Raw genomic sequence first — 16,093 nt, 5'->3', positions numbered from 1 at the left:
TTTAATAACTAGAAGATGCCAATGCGATTTTTCTTGGAAGGGTTGCTTAATAAGAGAAATGTCAAAGAACTATTAGCCTTTTTATTTATTTATTAAGAGATACAGCACTGAAACAGGCCCTTCGGCCCACTGAGTCTGTGCCAACCATCAACCGCACATTTATACCAATCCTACACTAATCCCATATTCCTACCACATCCCCACCTTCCCTATATTCCCCTACCACCTACCTATACTTGGGCCAATCCTATACTTGGGCCAATTTACCTATCAACATGCAAGTCTTTGGCTGTGGGAGGAAACTGGAGCACCCGGCTGAAACCCACGCAGTCACAGGCAGTACCCAGAATTGAACCCAGGTCGCTGGAGCTGTGAGGCTGCGGTGCTAACCACTGCGCCGCCCTCCACAATCCCTGGCTTAGGAAGGAGATACTGTCATTTGCCCTCTTTCTCTTTGTTCTGATTAATTCTGCGAGGAACTCTGTCACCTCAGTTCCAGGAGGAACTCTCTCCTTTTCCCCTTCTGATGAAAGCTCTGTATCCTTGTTTTCTGTTCAGGTTCTGATGAATCTGCTCTGTATTTCTAGCATTTTTTCTGTATTTCAGCTTTTCATTTGCAGAATTTTTTTTCCCTCAGGGCAATTTTGTGTCCTGTGCGTCTCTTCCCCCAGAGTGGTGATTTTTAAATGGGATAATCTTAAGGGTGGCTCAGCTTAGCAGTGTTAATGTAGAAACGGTGCAGTGACTGCTCTCTGCCTCCAGCACATCATACCAATTACAAACTAAAAGTATTCATTTTCACTGCACTAATCTCACAACCTTTTAGATTCCAGCATTTCAAGCTAGATCAGGTCAGGTGGACTCAGATTGCCATGTTAGATTGTGAACACAATGATGTGAAATTCCTAGAGAAAAGTGATGCCCCCCTGCCCCATTGTCCACAGATTCCCGTCAAAGGGATCAAATATCACAATCACTGTTCCTGAAAACAAAACACAAACAAATGAATCTTAAGACTTTTTACCTTATATACCAATTGGAAGTTAGCAAAAAGAAAACAATTTCCATTCAGCACTCCCTATGTTTACATTAATGGCATTCAAAAGGCATTTGGCTGCTAGTAAGGATTACTAAAAGAATTAACTTTGAGGGGCTTAATGTCCTTCACTAAATCCTTGACTTTTTCCTCGTATTTGCACATATTTATTTGCATCTGGTATCAGAGCTCTCCATTGGAACTCAATTCAGAAAATGGAAACCCAGTTTTCTGTGCAAGTTTCAACAGGCCTGCAGTGGAGTGGAGGCAAAGGACAAAATACCAACAATTGGCTCTTGTCCCTGCAATTGCTACCTGTAAATTTAGCAAAAATAATTGGCGGGTCTGAGGAGTAACTGCGAGTGGGTTTGATATTAATCTGCATCAGGATGCAAGCATGCTAATACACCAAGCCAGTTCAATGCATTTAGCTGTTTGTTCCAAACATAAGACCAATAAAAACCAAGGCCAGGATTTTATCTTGGCGACGGAGGTCTCGACATCCATAAAAAATGGCACTGAGAACACTGTGTAGCCTTTTCTGTGGGAGGCCCGCCGAATCTAGTGCCAATTAGGCACTTAAGTGGACAGCTGTGGGTCTTCCATGGGGATCAAGGACCCTGGCGATAGAAGTCCCGCCTTCTGAGAGCTGAAAGCCAATCAGAGGCTGGCAGCTCTTTCACTGAGCAGCACCACCGTGGCGACAATGGCTACTGCCAGTGGAGCACATACCCAAGGCCCAGGAGCAGCGCTGGACCCAGGCCACAGGTAGGTCAGAGTGGGCAGGGTCACGTGAGGTGGGGTTCGCGGGGTAGGTGGGTTGTTAGCAAGGGCAGTGTGGTGGCTCTCAGCAAGCCCACCCCTCGCCCCCTTCCCAATGCCAGGTCCCTCATTCAGGCACTAAGTACCTTTAATGCAAAGAATATTTTAAATCCACTTTTGTTAACTTAGTATGAAACACAAATTTACCCAATTGCTGTCCTAGATATGAACTTAACCTGACCGGCTCCCATTGTACTGTATCAAAAGGTGTCTCAAAATCTCTTTCAAATGTCTTTAATTAATCCTGGCACAGAAGAACTTGTTGACTCTAGCAGCACACAATATCCTTGTGCTAATACTTCCTAATTTACTCTATCTACCCCATTACCTGCGTGTATTGATTTTCTGAATATTTCAGCGTGTACTCCACAGATTGTAAAACAGTCCCACATCAGTCACTGCTGCACTGTCACAAGAGATGTATTTTAGTCTGACTCTAGGGAGAGGGGCAAAGAGAACGTTTTGCATAACTGATCGTCAAAATTGACAAGTGCTGAGATCATCAATTGTGAACCGAACATGAATGACTCCATTTTTCCTCATCCCTCAATAGATTTGCACCAACGGCACTGTATCCATTGCCAACCTGGTGGCAAACTATACTTCGATAGTGACCAGAGAGCGTTTGCAAATAACCTTGAAGGAAATATAACACTATCACATTTCCCATAGCTGTGAAAAACTGGTACCAAACCAACACAACAAACTGAAAAGAACAAAGTTGAAAGCTCTCCAATATTTTTAATAGGTTAATCAATAATTTTAACAGATGATGGATGGTTTCATAAAGCAGCTCACAAAAATATATATTTATATATATTATATATACACACACTTTAAAAATGGTTCCATTTCATTCCAATTAGTTTTCAGTTGAATCTCCATACACCCTTACATGTTCTACATCATTAATAAAAATCATTTGATTTCAGATAAATCCTTGGTTGAAGGGGTCTTAAAACAAGGAAGCTCATCTGACACTAGATTAGAGCGGCAGGGGTACCCTCAGTCACTGGAAAGACAAGCTGGGTGAAATTCTTTTTTTATCCAAAACAAACAAAAGAATGGTCAGTTTTCATTGCAATTTGTAGCTGCTTTGGCATTGGCTTCAGAGTGCAGCCAGTAGTATATCCCCTAATCTAGACTTGCTGGATTTATTAAGACCAACTGAAAAACAAAGTTAGCCTGCTAGGAACTGGGAGCACAGTTGACTCTCTAATGTAAAAACAACTGTTGAACCACTTCTCAAGAAATTATACAAGTCCCATGATTTCAGATCGTTATTAAGATGAAAACTGGGTGTAGTCAATTTTTTCACTAAATTAGGATTTTCACTCACAACTATGTAGAGGGGAAAGCTTTTTCTTTCAGATGGGTTTGTTAGACAGAATTGTCTTTCCTGTTTTGCAGCAAGCCCTGTTCATCTATCACCCATGACCAGACAGTAAAATGAAACAGAAAAGGTGTTTATGACAAATGTGAGGTTGATAATACAAGTGAGAACCAGGCTAAAAATAGAAAGTTCAGAAGGGACGTGAAAAAAGAAATAAGCGTATCAAAGTGTATGAGAAGAGACTGGCAGCCAACATAAAAGGGAATCCAAAAGTCTTCTATAGGCACATAAACAGTAAAAAGGTAGTAAAAGAAGTAGGGCAGATTAGGGACCAAAAGAGTATTTATGTATGGAGGCAGAGGTATTAAGTGAATACTTAGCATTTGACTTTACCAAGGAAGAAGATGCTGCCAAAGTCGTAGTGAAAGAAGTAGTTGAGATACCGGATGGGCTAAAAATTGATAAAGAGGAGGTATTAGAAAGGTTGGCTGTACTTAAAGACTAGATCAGATGCATCCGGGGATACTGAGGGAAGTAAGGATGGACATTACGGAAGCACTGGCCATAATCTTCCAAACCTCCTTAGATACAGAGGTGATGCCAGAGGACTGGGGAATGGTAAATGTTACACCCTTGTTCAAAAAAGGGTATAAGGATAAGACCAGCAACCACAGGCCAGCCAACTTAACCTCGGTGGTAGGAAAGCCTTTAGAAATTAAAATCCGGGTCAAAATTAACAGTCACTTGGAGAAATGTGGATTAATTAAGGAAAGCAAGCATGGATTTGTTAAAGGCAAATGTGTTTAACTAATTTGATTGAGTTTTTTGATGAGGTAACAGGAAGGATTGATGAGGGTAATGTGGTTGGTGTGGTATACATGGACTTCCAAAAGGCATTTGATAAAGTGCCACATAACAATCTTGTCAGCAAAGTTAGAACCCATAGAATAAAAAGGACTGTGGCAGCATGTAAACAAAGTTGGCTGAGTGACAGGAAACAGAGAGTAGTGGTGAACGGTTGTTTTTCGGACTGGAGGACAGTATATAGTGGGGTCCCCCAGGGGTCAGTATTAGGACCCCTGCTTTTCTTGATCTATATTAATGACCTAGACTTGGGTGTAGAGGGCACAATTTCAAAATCTGCAATGACAAAAAACTTGGAAGTATTGTGAACTGTGAGAATAGTGATAAACTTCAAGAGGACATAGGCTGGTGGAATGGACGGACACTTGGTAGATGAAATTTAATGCAGAGATGTGTGAAGTGATACATTGTGGTAGGACAAACAAGGAAAGGGCAATATAAAATAAAGGATACAATTCTAAGGGGTCACAGGAGAGGCCTCGGGGTATATGTGCACAAATCGCTGAAGGTGGCAGGTCAGATTGAGAAAGTGGTTAATAAGGCATATGGGATCCTGGGCTTTATAAATAGAGGCACACAGTACAAAAGCAAGGAAGTTATGATAAACCTGTATAAAAAAAACTGGTTTGGCTCAACTGGCATATTGTGTCCAATTCTGGGCACCACACTTTTTAGGAAGGATGTGAAGGGATTGGAGAGGGTGCAGGAAAGATTTATGAGAATGGTTCCAGGGATGAGGGACTTAAGTTACGAGGAAAGATTGGAGATGCTGGGGTTGTTCTCCTTAGAGAGGAGAAGGTTGAGAGGAGATTTGATAGAGGTGTTCAAAATCATGACTGCACTGGATAGAGTAAATAGGGAGAAACTGTTCCTATTGGTGGAAGAGTTGAGAACCAGAGGATACCAATTTAAAGTGACCGGCAAAAGAATCAGAGGCAACATGAGGGAAAACTTTTTTTTTTACACAATGAGTGGCTAGGATCTGGAATGCACTGCCTCAGAACGTGGTGGAGAGAGATTCAATCGTGGCTTTTTATAAAGGAATTGGATAATTATCTGAAAAGAAAAGATTTGCACGGCTACGGGGAAAAAGCAGGCGAGTTGGACTAGCTGAGTTGCTCTGACAGCCGGCATGGACACGATGGGCGGAATGGCCTCCTTCTGTGTTGGAATCATTCTATGATTCGCAGTCATGTCTTTAGCCCAAAGGCCAGGCCAAAGATCTGAAATTCCCTCCCTAAACCTCTTTGCCTCTCTATCCTTTAAGTCGCTCCTTAAAACCTGTCTCTTTGACCAAGCTTTTGGTCACCTGCCTTAATATTTCTTCATGTACCTAGGCGTCACACGCATACTGTGGTGTTAAAACTCCACAGCATGTTGGGGTGACCTGATTTTCGAGTTCCCTGCGCTCTACCAACTACCCCTCAACGTGTCAGTTAAGTTAAAATTCCCTCTTTGACTTTTGTAACTTCAGACTTCAGCTATACCACTAATTCATCAGAGCTGGGAGTGCTGGAGATGTACCTGCCTGGGGTCCATTGGTGTCTGGGAATGGAGGGTTGGCGGTGTTGAAAAAATGGACCAACAAGCCTACAACCCATTCAGGAAGGTTTACCACCCCTAGACCAATGGAACCTTCTATAGCTATGTGATGATTATAATTGGACACTTTAGTGAGCTGGATATTAGAAACTATTTTGTAATCACTACATCACAACAAACTGTCAGTAACTGACTCCGTGAAAATTACTGATTCACTGCTCAACATACAGACTAAAAATAAGATTGTTTGCTTCACTGTAAAGACTGAAACTAATCTTGAGAAATCCCATATATCTTGTGCACTCCTAATGGCACGGAAGACATTAGTAGCCTTCCCCGAAGCAACATTTCCTTCACTGTTCTGCAAAAAGAAAAACGACTTGCATTTATTTAGCACCTTTCATGATCTCAGAACATCCCAAAGTGCTTTACAGACAATGAAGTACTTTTGAAGTGCAGTCACTGTTGTAATATTGTTATGACCAAGGCTGGAGTAATGCTCTGTTAATTCAGTCCCACTACTCCACAGGTCACAGCATATTAGTAAAGTTTCCCACCTACTGGAAATTAGCCAAATTAAACACATTATTTATCCCCCAGAAATAAGGACACCAAACCAGGTTTCTTTGAACAACAACAACAACAAAATTAACTATTTATTAATAAACCAAGTTTTAAACAATAATGAGATAAACCTATATGTATGAAAAGATTTTATAACTTCGTATTCTTCCTAACCCTCTGCACACACATCCATTCAAAAACCACCAGTTAACTGGTTTTAAAAGGTTGTTTTAAGTTGCAACAGTTTCTTAGGAATTAATAAAAAAAAGTTGGTTGTCACAGTCTGGTAAGATATTTCTGGATCGGTGAGGTGTCCCAGAGTCGAATAGTCAGATGCCACTCTAAGTCTCTCCAGGTGAAATTAATGAACAGTCTGTGATGGGTAGGCGCTCAAGGCAATTCATCTGCAGCAGGCGTCACACAGATCTTTCATCAAAAGGTCGTAGCAACAGGTCTACTTAAATTTTAAGATAGCAGTCTAACAGTAAAAGCTTTCTTGAGATTTCAGGATTTCCCCAAAATATAAAAGGCAACAGGAGTCACTCTTGAGGCAGGGATTCTTTCTCCAAAGCATGTTCCTCCACAAAGTGTAGCAACTCCCCTTTTCCTGGGTCTTTTCTCTCTCTTCAGGTAGATCAAAACCCCACCTTAAATGTAGTATTTCTTTCTATGAGATGCAAAGCCTATTTTTCACAGAAAGTAGATCTTTTCTTCTGGTCTAGAACACAGATTCCAGCCAGCTCCCTGGTCTGTTTCACTCTGAAAAACTGAAACTAAGAGTTTTCAACAACCAAGTCACAAGATAGGGTTGTTAAGAAGGCGTATGGTGTGTTGGCTTTCATTAACAGGGGAATTGAGTTTAAGAGCCGCGAGGTTATGCTGCAGCTCTATAAGGCCCTGGTTCGACCACACTTGGAATATTGTGTTCAGTTCTGGTCGCCTCATTATAGGAAGGATGTGGAAGCTTTAGAGAGGGTGCAGAGGAGATTTACCAGGATGCTGCCTGGACTGGAGGGCATGTCCTACGAAGAAAGATTGAGGGAGCTAGGGCTTTTCTCATTGGAGCGTAGAAGGATGAGAGGTGACTTGATAGAGGGGTACAAGATGATGAGAGGCATAGATAGAGTGAGAGACTTTTTCCCAGGGTGGAAAGGGCTTTCACCATGGGGCATAATTTTAAGGTGATTGGAGGAAGGTTTCGGGGAGATGTCAGAGGTAGGTTCTTTACACAGAGAGTGGTGGGTGTGTGGAATGCGCTGCCAGCGGTGGTAGTAGAAGCAGATACATTAGGGGCATTTAAGCGACTCTTGGATAGGTACATGGATGATAGTAGAATGAAGGGTAGGTAGTTAGTTTGATATTAGAGTAGGTTAAATGTTCGGCACAACAACGTGGGCCGAAGGGCCTGTACTGTGCTGTACTGTTCTATGTTCTAAGACAGTCATAAATCTTTCTGGTTGCTTGGATGCAAGTTTTACAGCCTGCACTTCAAACACCAAATGTCAGCACTTCTCCCAGTTATTAAAGGCAAACTGACCTCTTAGTTTAAAAAAAACAAAACTCACGACAATATAGAAAACACAGCAGCCAATTTCTGCACAGCATAGTCCCACAAGCAGTAATGTAATAATGACCAGATAATCTATTTTTAGTGATGTTTCTTTGAGGGATAAATATTGGCCAAGACACCCCAGATATCTTCCCTGGTCTTTGAAATAGTGCCATGGGATCTTTTACTTCCACTGAGAGCATAGACGGGGCCTTGGTCTTATCCAAAAGACGCCATCTCTGACAGTGCAGCATTCCTTCAGTACTGCACTGGAGTGACAACCTGGGTTATGTGCTCAAATCTTTGGAGTGGTGTTTGAGCCTATGACCTTCTGACTCAGAGGTGAGTGTGTTATTTACTGAACCACAGCTGACACAGGGAAGTCATTGCCCCTTAAATCTAGATCCTGTGAACTGGACTAGACTAACCCTTTACTTATCCTGAAGCCAAGTCTTTCTGGCCAAAAAACACCATTATTAAATGTAACTAACAACAACGACTTGCATTTATTTAGGGGCTTTAATGTCATAAAACACCTCATGATGCTTCACAAGCATGTAACCAGACAATATTTGATACTGATTCACATATGGAGACATTAGGATACGTGACCTAATGCTTGGTCAAACAGGTAGGTTTTATGGAGCATCTTAAAGACACCATTGGTAACAAATTATGGGGAAATAATTATTACGGCTATTTAAAATGCTCGCTCTGTACTCCACTCCTACTGACTGAAGAATGAGCATTCCAGTTTTGATGAAAGATCATTGACCTGAAACGTTAACTGTTTCTCTGTCCACTTAATCTTTAAAGTATTAGAATGGAATGTTTTGTGATGTAAACATTTCCCATTCAGTGCTACTCTAGCACTGCTCTGCTGCACATCAAAGATCACAGATAACACCCTGTGGCTGTTGCATCCCCCTACACCCACTCCCCCAAAAAATTCAAACTGCAGTCTAGATCAGAATCACAACAAAGTCACTTTGCATCATTTCTGTCAATGGGCCTCAGGAACATTGTTGATGACTGGCCCCTGCTCCCAGGACAGAGATAACCACTGCATCCTGTAAATTAAGTTGACCTCAAAGAAGCATGTTTAAATTGTGCTATGTTCAATGTTTTGCTGGAATATTTGCAGATTTTCCAAAATAAAAATTACATTGATATTTTATATATTTGTGTCTACTTTGAGAGACCTGAACACAAATTACATTTAAAGACACAGTGCATAATTGGCTAACAGGGGCAGAGAGCAAGGAAACTTGATGGGAGAGTCCTTCCCAGTTTCTGACCCAGAGTAGCATTGGCACAGATCTTGAAGGGCTTTGTCCACTCTCTTGGCTATAGTCGAGACCTGAACATGGCAGTAAAAATAAAATTGGAGCAAAAAGGAAGACTTTATCTTCCAGAAAGTACATGGTCGAAATATGCACTGATACAAGAACTAGCATTATTTAGAGATATCTGACTCCTCACAGGAAGGTGTTGCAAACTGTACAGCGTCATGTTCACGAGAAGTGCAGTGATGAAAATACAGAAACAAACTGACAAGTCATTAAAAAATTAGAACAATTTTAAAAGACTGGTACATTTGCTATTGACAAAATGGAGGACATGTCACATGACTCATAACACCTCCTGCACTAAAATACACACCCATGTCTACTAGAACTAAAAGCAATTGACCCTGTCTACATGGAAATGAGACAGCATATCACACATGGATGTGAGCTAGAAACAAAACAAACTAAAACAAAGACACTCCCACACTCTACGTCTCAGCTATTCTTCACCACAATAGAGTGTGAATAATCCTCATATTATCAAGATGGGTCATCAAAAGCTATTGTACAGCCTAGCAGGAACTGAAACCTAGAGTCACATGGACAAAACTAACACTTAATGGAGTTAATAAAAACAAGAAATGCTGGAACCACTCAGCAGGTCTGGCAGCATCTGTGGAAAGAGAAGCAGAGTTAACGTTTCGGGTCAATGACCCTTCTTCGGAACCCTTAATGGAGTTTACCTGGAGTCTTTCCAGTTCAGTCACCAAGTCATCAACATCAATCTGGACTCTAAAAACCACAGTCAACATCAAAAGCCATCTTGAATTCCAGCACAAGGCTGAGAGAGAGAGAGAGACCAGTTCCAGCTAACATTTGAACCCTGCCGAAACAAGTTGAAAGCGAACAGCAGCAGAGCAAAGAGAGTGCCTTTGAAACAACTCCTCCACGTGTGAAAACTGAACTAATAATATCAGCACCATCTTCAAACTGCTGTGAACTGCCAGAAATCTTCATCAACCCAGCAAATACAAGCCAACCAGCAAACAGGTCTGCAACTTTAAGACTGACCTTCCAAGAGGATCCGACAGGTTTTTCCTGAAACAACAGACTTTTATACCTTGAAGTCTTAACACCTCTTACCCTTTCCCTTCCATCTCTCTTTTGTATGTGCCTGTGAGAGTGACTGCATGGGTGGGTGGTGCTGTGAAGATTCCGGGCGATTAATATTTTTCAATAAATATTTAATCTTCTGTTTTAAAACCTAGGAGAAAACCTGTCACTGTCTGTTTATTTGGCAAACAAAACACAGGGGCTGAAACACTAATTTAAGCAAAACACTATCTGATCAGTTGGGAGATGAACAGCGGAAACTAGTCACGATATCACCCACCTGACCGTAACAAGAGCAAGTGATGGGGTGTTGCTGAGAGTTTGATCAAATGGAGAAAGCAACAATTTTAGTTTGGTTCAGTCCCAGTGAAGTTAGCATCACTCCACCGAAAGATTTAAAAAGTCCCTTCAATCCAAAGAACTGAATTAATTTGATTCTACCATTTTTGAACTGAAATAATTACTGTAAGGGGACAAGGATGATCATCTTTTATTTCCTTAGTTAATGAAAGTATAATTAAGATAGTCAATCATTGCCAACAGGTTCAGTTTGTCACTAAGTCCCAGCTGCCATTTACCTTTGAGGCATATCCATGTGTTCCTTATAGGCTAAACAAAGCTGAACGGCTACAAATTAGTAGTCATTTCATCATAACCAGAGTGTTAAAATTACATGCCAAGTAAATCTAGGCATGGATGTTATTTTATTGCAGCAGGATATTATGCTGCACAATAACGTAGGATCTTCATTTTCTGTAAGTGTCAAATAGTTTTAGTGCATGATATTAAAAAATATTACTAAATACAATCAATTTCAAAAAGAGCTTCAAAGTAGAGCTATACACTGAACAGACGGCCCAATATGGATTTGATAGCATCCCTTTACTGTCAAGTAGGTACACTAGACTAGGGTATGTTCAACATTGGATAAGAGCACTTTCACCGTTAGGATCCAAGGACATCATATACAGAGAAAGTGATTCTAAAGTGACCCACGGAATGCCCGTCATAAGAGAGAGAGGGAAAGGATGGGGGGGAAAGAGAGACTCACACACTTTCATTCCAATTGTCCACACTTGATTCAAACCCAGGTCCAGAGGTAAAAATATTGTTTGCTAACGTGATGCACCCAGTCCCAATATTGAGGGTTATTTTTGCTCAGACTAGCACACATGCAAGATGGCTACTTGGGTACAAAATCAGAGAACTGCTGGTGCTCGAGGAACAGAACCTCAACAAGACTCAGTCCTTATAAGAGAGGAGGGGAAAAGTTTTTTTAAAAAAGTAATAGGATATTGTTAAAGAAGAGTCTAATTATTGTATAGAAGAGGCAATTCACTAAGTAAAAAGTCGTCGCTGAGTCTCAGTGCTGTCTGTCACTCCAAACTCAACCACTCGAGACAAATTATCAGATCAGTTCACCAGCTAAGCAGATAGATGAAACATTGTGGAATGAAAAGTCATTGATTAGTTCTTCCCGATTTCTGCCTGCAGTCTGACTGTCATAGAGCAGTGCCAACATGGTCCTGGAGAAGGTCACAGCCAGTGGGGCAAACTTCACTCTTTACTTGAGTTCATCTCTGTGTTCCTTCATCAACATTTCAGCTTAGGAGATCTTAAAAGTGAAGTCACCATGGAGGGAATGGAAGAAATTTTAACCAAGGAAAACGGGGAGGTTTGGGTCATGTAGGGGATTAAAATCTTAAAAGTCAGAATCCTAACCCAAACCTGCCTCCAACCTGCTCACTTCCGGCTTTAATTGAGGTGGAAAGATAGACGGGTGACCAACCCATTCCAAGGAGGTGGGTTGGTACTTTTAATATGATAATGAGGCTGCAAGCCTCATTGACATTCAGCTTTTTGAACATACAGGCAAGCACTTGGCGGATGCAGGAGGTGACTACCTTTATGCCCACCACCTGGATAACCCCTGCGTTTGGGCACCCCACCCTGGCATTCCCCATGAGGCCTCCCATCTCCCACCCAACCCAGGCTTCCTCAGCCATCAGCTAAGTAAAATCTTAGGCCAATGTCTGTGTTCAGAAACTTAAATAAAAATAAGGACTATTGGTACCACAGGAGGGATGGCAATCAGGTGGTCTCAGCAAGACGCTGCTGATATCAATTGTACATCATGTTTAACCTTCAGGAACTGTAGTTTAAATCAACATATGGAAGTTTTTCATTCCAGGGGTGCCTAATGGGTTTGTAGTACTCCATGTGGGATTTGGCAAGCGCCAACAAGAACCCACCCAACAGAGGTGAGTGGATAAATCTGAGAGACAGGCGGCTCAGTGACTCATGCCCTTCTGCTTGGGACTTGAATGCCCAAGCACTGATATCAGACTCCTCAAAATCCACTGGTACTGCAAGTTACAAAAATACCAAATGCCAGGCCAAAAGTCTTATTCCATGTTGCTGGATCACAGGTTTAATTCCCAGGGGTGACGAACCGGCAAGAGTTCTGACAGACTGGATCTGCAACAGCAGGCCATGTAGGAAAAACTAGCACCTCATCAGCATTAAAAAATATGCAGAGGAGACTGCCACTCATGCACTAAGCTAAGGCTCCCAACTCCTAACAGCTACATTGGGAATAGGAACAAGGAAAGAAATACAGAAAAAGAAAATTAAGAATCAATAGTCAAACATTTAAAGCTTCTTAGCAAGACATTATATTTGTTCATTCACTATTTCTGAGCCCCAGTGGGTCTCCCTCTGGCTGCATCTTTGAATTTGTTATTACACATGTAGAATCATTACCAAAGTTATCTGTGACATAACAGTTAGGAATAAATTTTACGACACACTAAAGGGTTTTACGCAGTTCATTTCTACTGAAAGGCATCAAAAACTATCTTTACCGCCAATTCCTCAAAGTAAGTAAAACCTGACCTACATAGAGAAGCTAGGTTGTCAACAATGATTTGAACTTCTCAACATTACTGGACGCAGGTGAAAACGTTGTTAGTGTTGTTACCTACACCAATGGTACATTTATATTTCACAAAGCAGAGTGACTTTCTACCGAGTTTGCTTTGGATTCCAGTAAACTGATTTGCTCCAGTTCTTCCAAACCTGATCTTTATGTTCTGGTATTGAAATCAGCATTAATTTTTTTGACATCCATACACCATGTGCGTCTGAAAATGTACAGACCTTCCAGTGCATTCCTGCTGCAACTCCAGCCAGGAGTGTAGCAGAACCAGCAGTTATCGTCAGTTTCACAACAGAATGACACAATAACATTAAACAAGTAATGAAAAAAGATCATTTGACCCAGTCCGCTCTATTTGAAGTCCACACGAGTATTTCAGTCATGGGCTTGCACCCCCACCCCCCACAACCCCATCCCCGCACAGCCTCGCTAACTAATCTGTAGAATGAAAAAGATATATTCATATTTCTAATGAAAATTCTTTGTCAACAGGTATTAATCCAGTTCCTTTTTAAGGGATAATCCAGAATTAACTCCTTTTACTGCTGGGGGAATAATTACTCTAATTTTATCTGACTGTGTTGGAAGTTCTTACACTAAAAGGAGTTGTGTAAATCACAAAGTCACACCCAAAGTTGCAATCATAGACTTAAAAACGATACTGTAAATACCCTGTTGTGAATCAAATGTCTAAAATAATTATTTTATCAAAATAGATCAAAATAAACAATTACAGGTAAAATTTAAACTGTATAATCAGGCCTATCAGGTAAAGCAGTGATGCTGTCATTGCAATTTGTTATGTATTAAAGTACATTTAAGAGGTTTTAATTTTTATTGCTCTTTTGATACATGAAGCGGCCATCAGATAGATCCTAGTACTTATTAGAATCATAAAGCAGAGAGAATCCATTCAGCCCATCACACTTGAATAAACCATCCACTTCACCACATTTCCCTGCACTGTCCCCATACTTCTTTGGCTTCCTTGTCCCGAGAGATAATGGGCAAGTGCCTGGAGGTGGTCAGTGGTGTGTGGAGCAGCGCCTGGAGTGGCTATAAAGGCCAATTCTAGAGTGACAGACTCTTCCACAGGTGCTGCAGAAAAATTTGTTTGTTGGGGCTGTTACACAGTTGGCTCTCCCCTTGCGCTTCTGTCTTTTTTCCTGCCAACTGCTAAGTCTCTTCGACTCGCCACACTTTAGCCCCGCCTTTATGGCTGTCCGCCAGTTCTGGCGAACGCTGGCAACTGACTCCCACGACTTGTGATCAATGTTACAGGACTTCATGTTGCGTTTGCAGATGTCTTTAAAGCGGAGACATGGACGGCCGGTGGGTCTGATACCGGTGGCGAGCTCGCTGTACAATGTGTCTTTGGGGATCCTGCCATCTTCCATGCGGCTCACATGGCCAAGCCATCTCAAGCGCCGCTGACTCAGTAGTGTGTATAAGCTGGGGATGTTGGCCACCTCGAGGACTTCTGTGTTGGAGATACGGTCCTGCCACCTGATGCCAAGTATTCTCCGGAGGCAGCGAAGATGGAATGAATTGAGACGTCGCTCTTGGCTGACATACATTGTCCAGGCCTTACTGCCATAGAGCAAGGTACTGAGGACACAGCCTTGATACACTCGGACTTTTGTGTTCCGTGTCAGTGCGCCATTTTCCCACACTCTATTGGCCAGTCTGGACATAGCAATGGAAGCCTTTCCCATGCGCTTGTTGATTTCTGCATCGAGAGACAGGTTACTGGTGATAGTTGAGCATAGGTCGGTGAACTCTTGAACCACTTCCAGAGCGTGGTTGCCAATATTGATGGACGGAGCATTTCTGACGTCCTGCCCCATGATATTCATTTTCTTGAGGCTGATGGTTAGACCAAATTCGTTGCAGGCAGCCGCAAACCTGTCGATGAGACTCTGCAGGCACTCTTCAGTGTGGGATGTTAAAGCAGCATCGTCAGCAAAGAGGAGTTCCCTGATGAGGACTTTCCGTACTTTGGACTTCGCTCTTAGATGGGCGAGGTTGAACAACCTGCCCCCTGATCTTGTGTGGAGGAAAATTCCTTCTTCTGAAGACTTGAATGCATGTGAGAGCAGCAGGGAGAAGAAAATCCCAAAAAGTGTCCCCATACATTATAAGTATTTATTCACTTTCCTTTTAAAAGTCAGCATGGATTCTTCCTCCATCTGTTTCTGGTAGACACTCAATATGGTAACATCATTCTGCACCAAAAGAATTCCTCTAAACCCTCCCTTCATTTCCAAAGGAATACTGTAAGAATACTTCTGAAATTAGATGTTCTAGCAAGAAGATTCATTCCTAATGTTTAATATCAGCTAGAAAAAGTACATGTCAATCTTCACTTACAAGAAATAGCCACTCCTCCCCAACAGGGGGAATGGGACTAGCTGAGTTGCTCTGGCAGCTGACACAAAGATGATGGGCCGAATGACCTTCTGTGCTGTAACCATTCTATGATTCTTCCCATCGATCCTGAGGGCACGAACATGTTATGAAGGGTCGAAATGTCTTCTCCTGTACTAAAAGTGTCGGTTTCTATAGTGAGTATGGTTCCATGCTTTGGCTGCCCTTTGCTAGTTTGTCCAAGTGGCCATTCTACAAGCTTCTGGGTACATTTTCTAATCAGGTGTAAGCCCAGCTCATCAATCCAGCCTCTTTCTCCTTCACTCTCCCATTGCAGCGATTCCTTCTCTATTTGCCTTGATGGCCACATGCCCATATCTTAGCCAGGGCTTCAAATTGGTCCAGTTCTGTGAAAACAGTCTGAAGTGAGCCAATGCCAATTCAGACTTTAGGAGTTCACTGGACTTGTTGTTTATGTTTCACACAGACACTAGAATCATTCAGATTAGCAAATGAATCAGACATTAGTTTGAACATTAACTAAAGAATTAGTGACTGCCAATTTATTAAGATTCATGATGAATTTTGCTCAGCTTGTGCTTCTCCTGAGACCCACTAGGAAATAGATGTTTACAAATGTCATTTTAAAATAAAGATGTAATGGAAAATGTAATTA

The 16,093-nt window shown here is 41.7% G+C and overlaps 1 protein-coding gene across 2 annotated transcripts in view; it reads right to left on the bottom strand.

Moving 5' to 3' along the window:
- The window catches only part of si:dkey-34e4.1 (carboxyl-terminal PDZ ligand of neuronal nitric oxide synthase protein), a 144,843-nt gene that overhangs the window by 80,901 nt on the left and 47,849 nt on the right, over nucleotides 1-16,093 (bottom strand). The window contains exon 1 of one of the 2 annotated variants that reach the window (XM_068012407.1): nucleotides 2,187-2,288. The exons of the other annotated variant lie outside the window; for it this stretch is intronic. The gene's annotated coding sequence lies outside the window, so the exon portion shown is untranslated. Of the gene's footprint in view, nucleotides 1-2,186; nucleotides 2,289-16,093 lie in introns of those variants that run through there. 2 annotated transcript variants of the gene reach the window in all.

The sequence above is a fragment of the Heterodontus francisci genome, chromosome 32 (genome assembly GCF_036365525.1).
Source record: "Heterodontus francisci isolate sHetFra1 chromosome 32, sHetFra1.hap1, whole genome shotgun sequence".
NCBI classification, from domain to species: domain Eukaryota; kingdom Metazoa; phylum Chordata; class Chondrichthyes; order Heterodontiformes; family Heterodontidae; genus Heterodontus; species Heterodontus francisci.
This window is presented reverse-complemented; position numbering and strand designations above follow the sequence as displayed.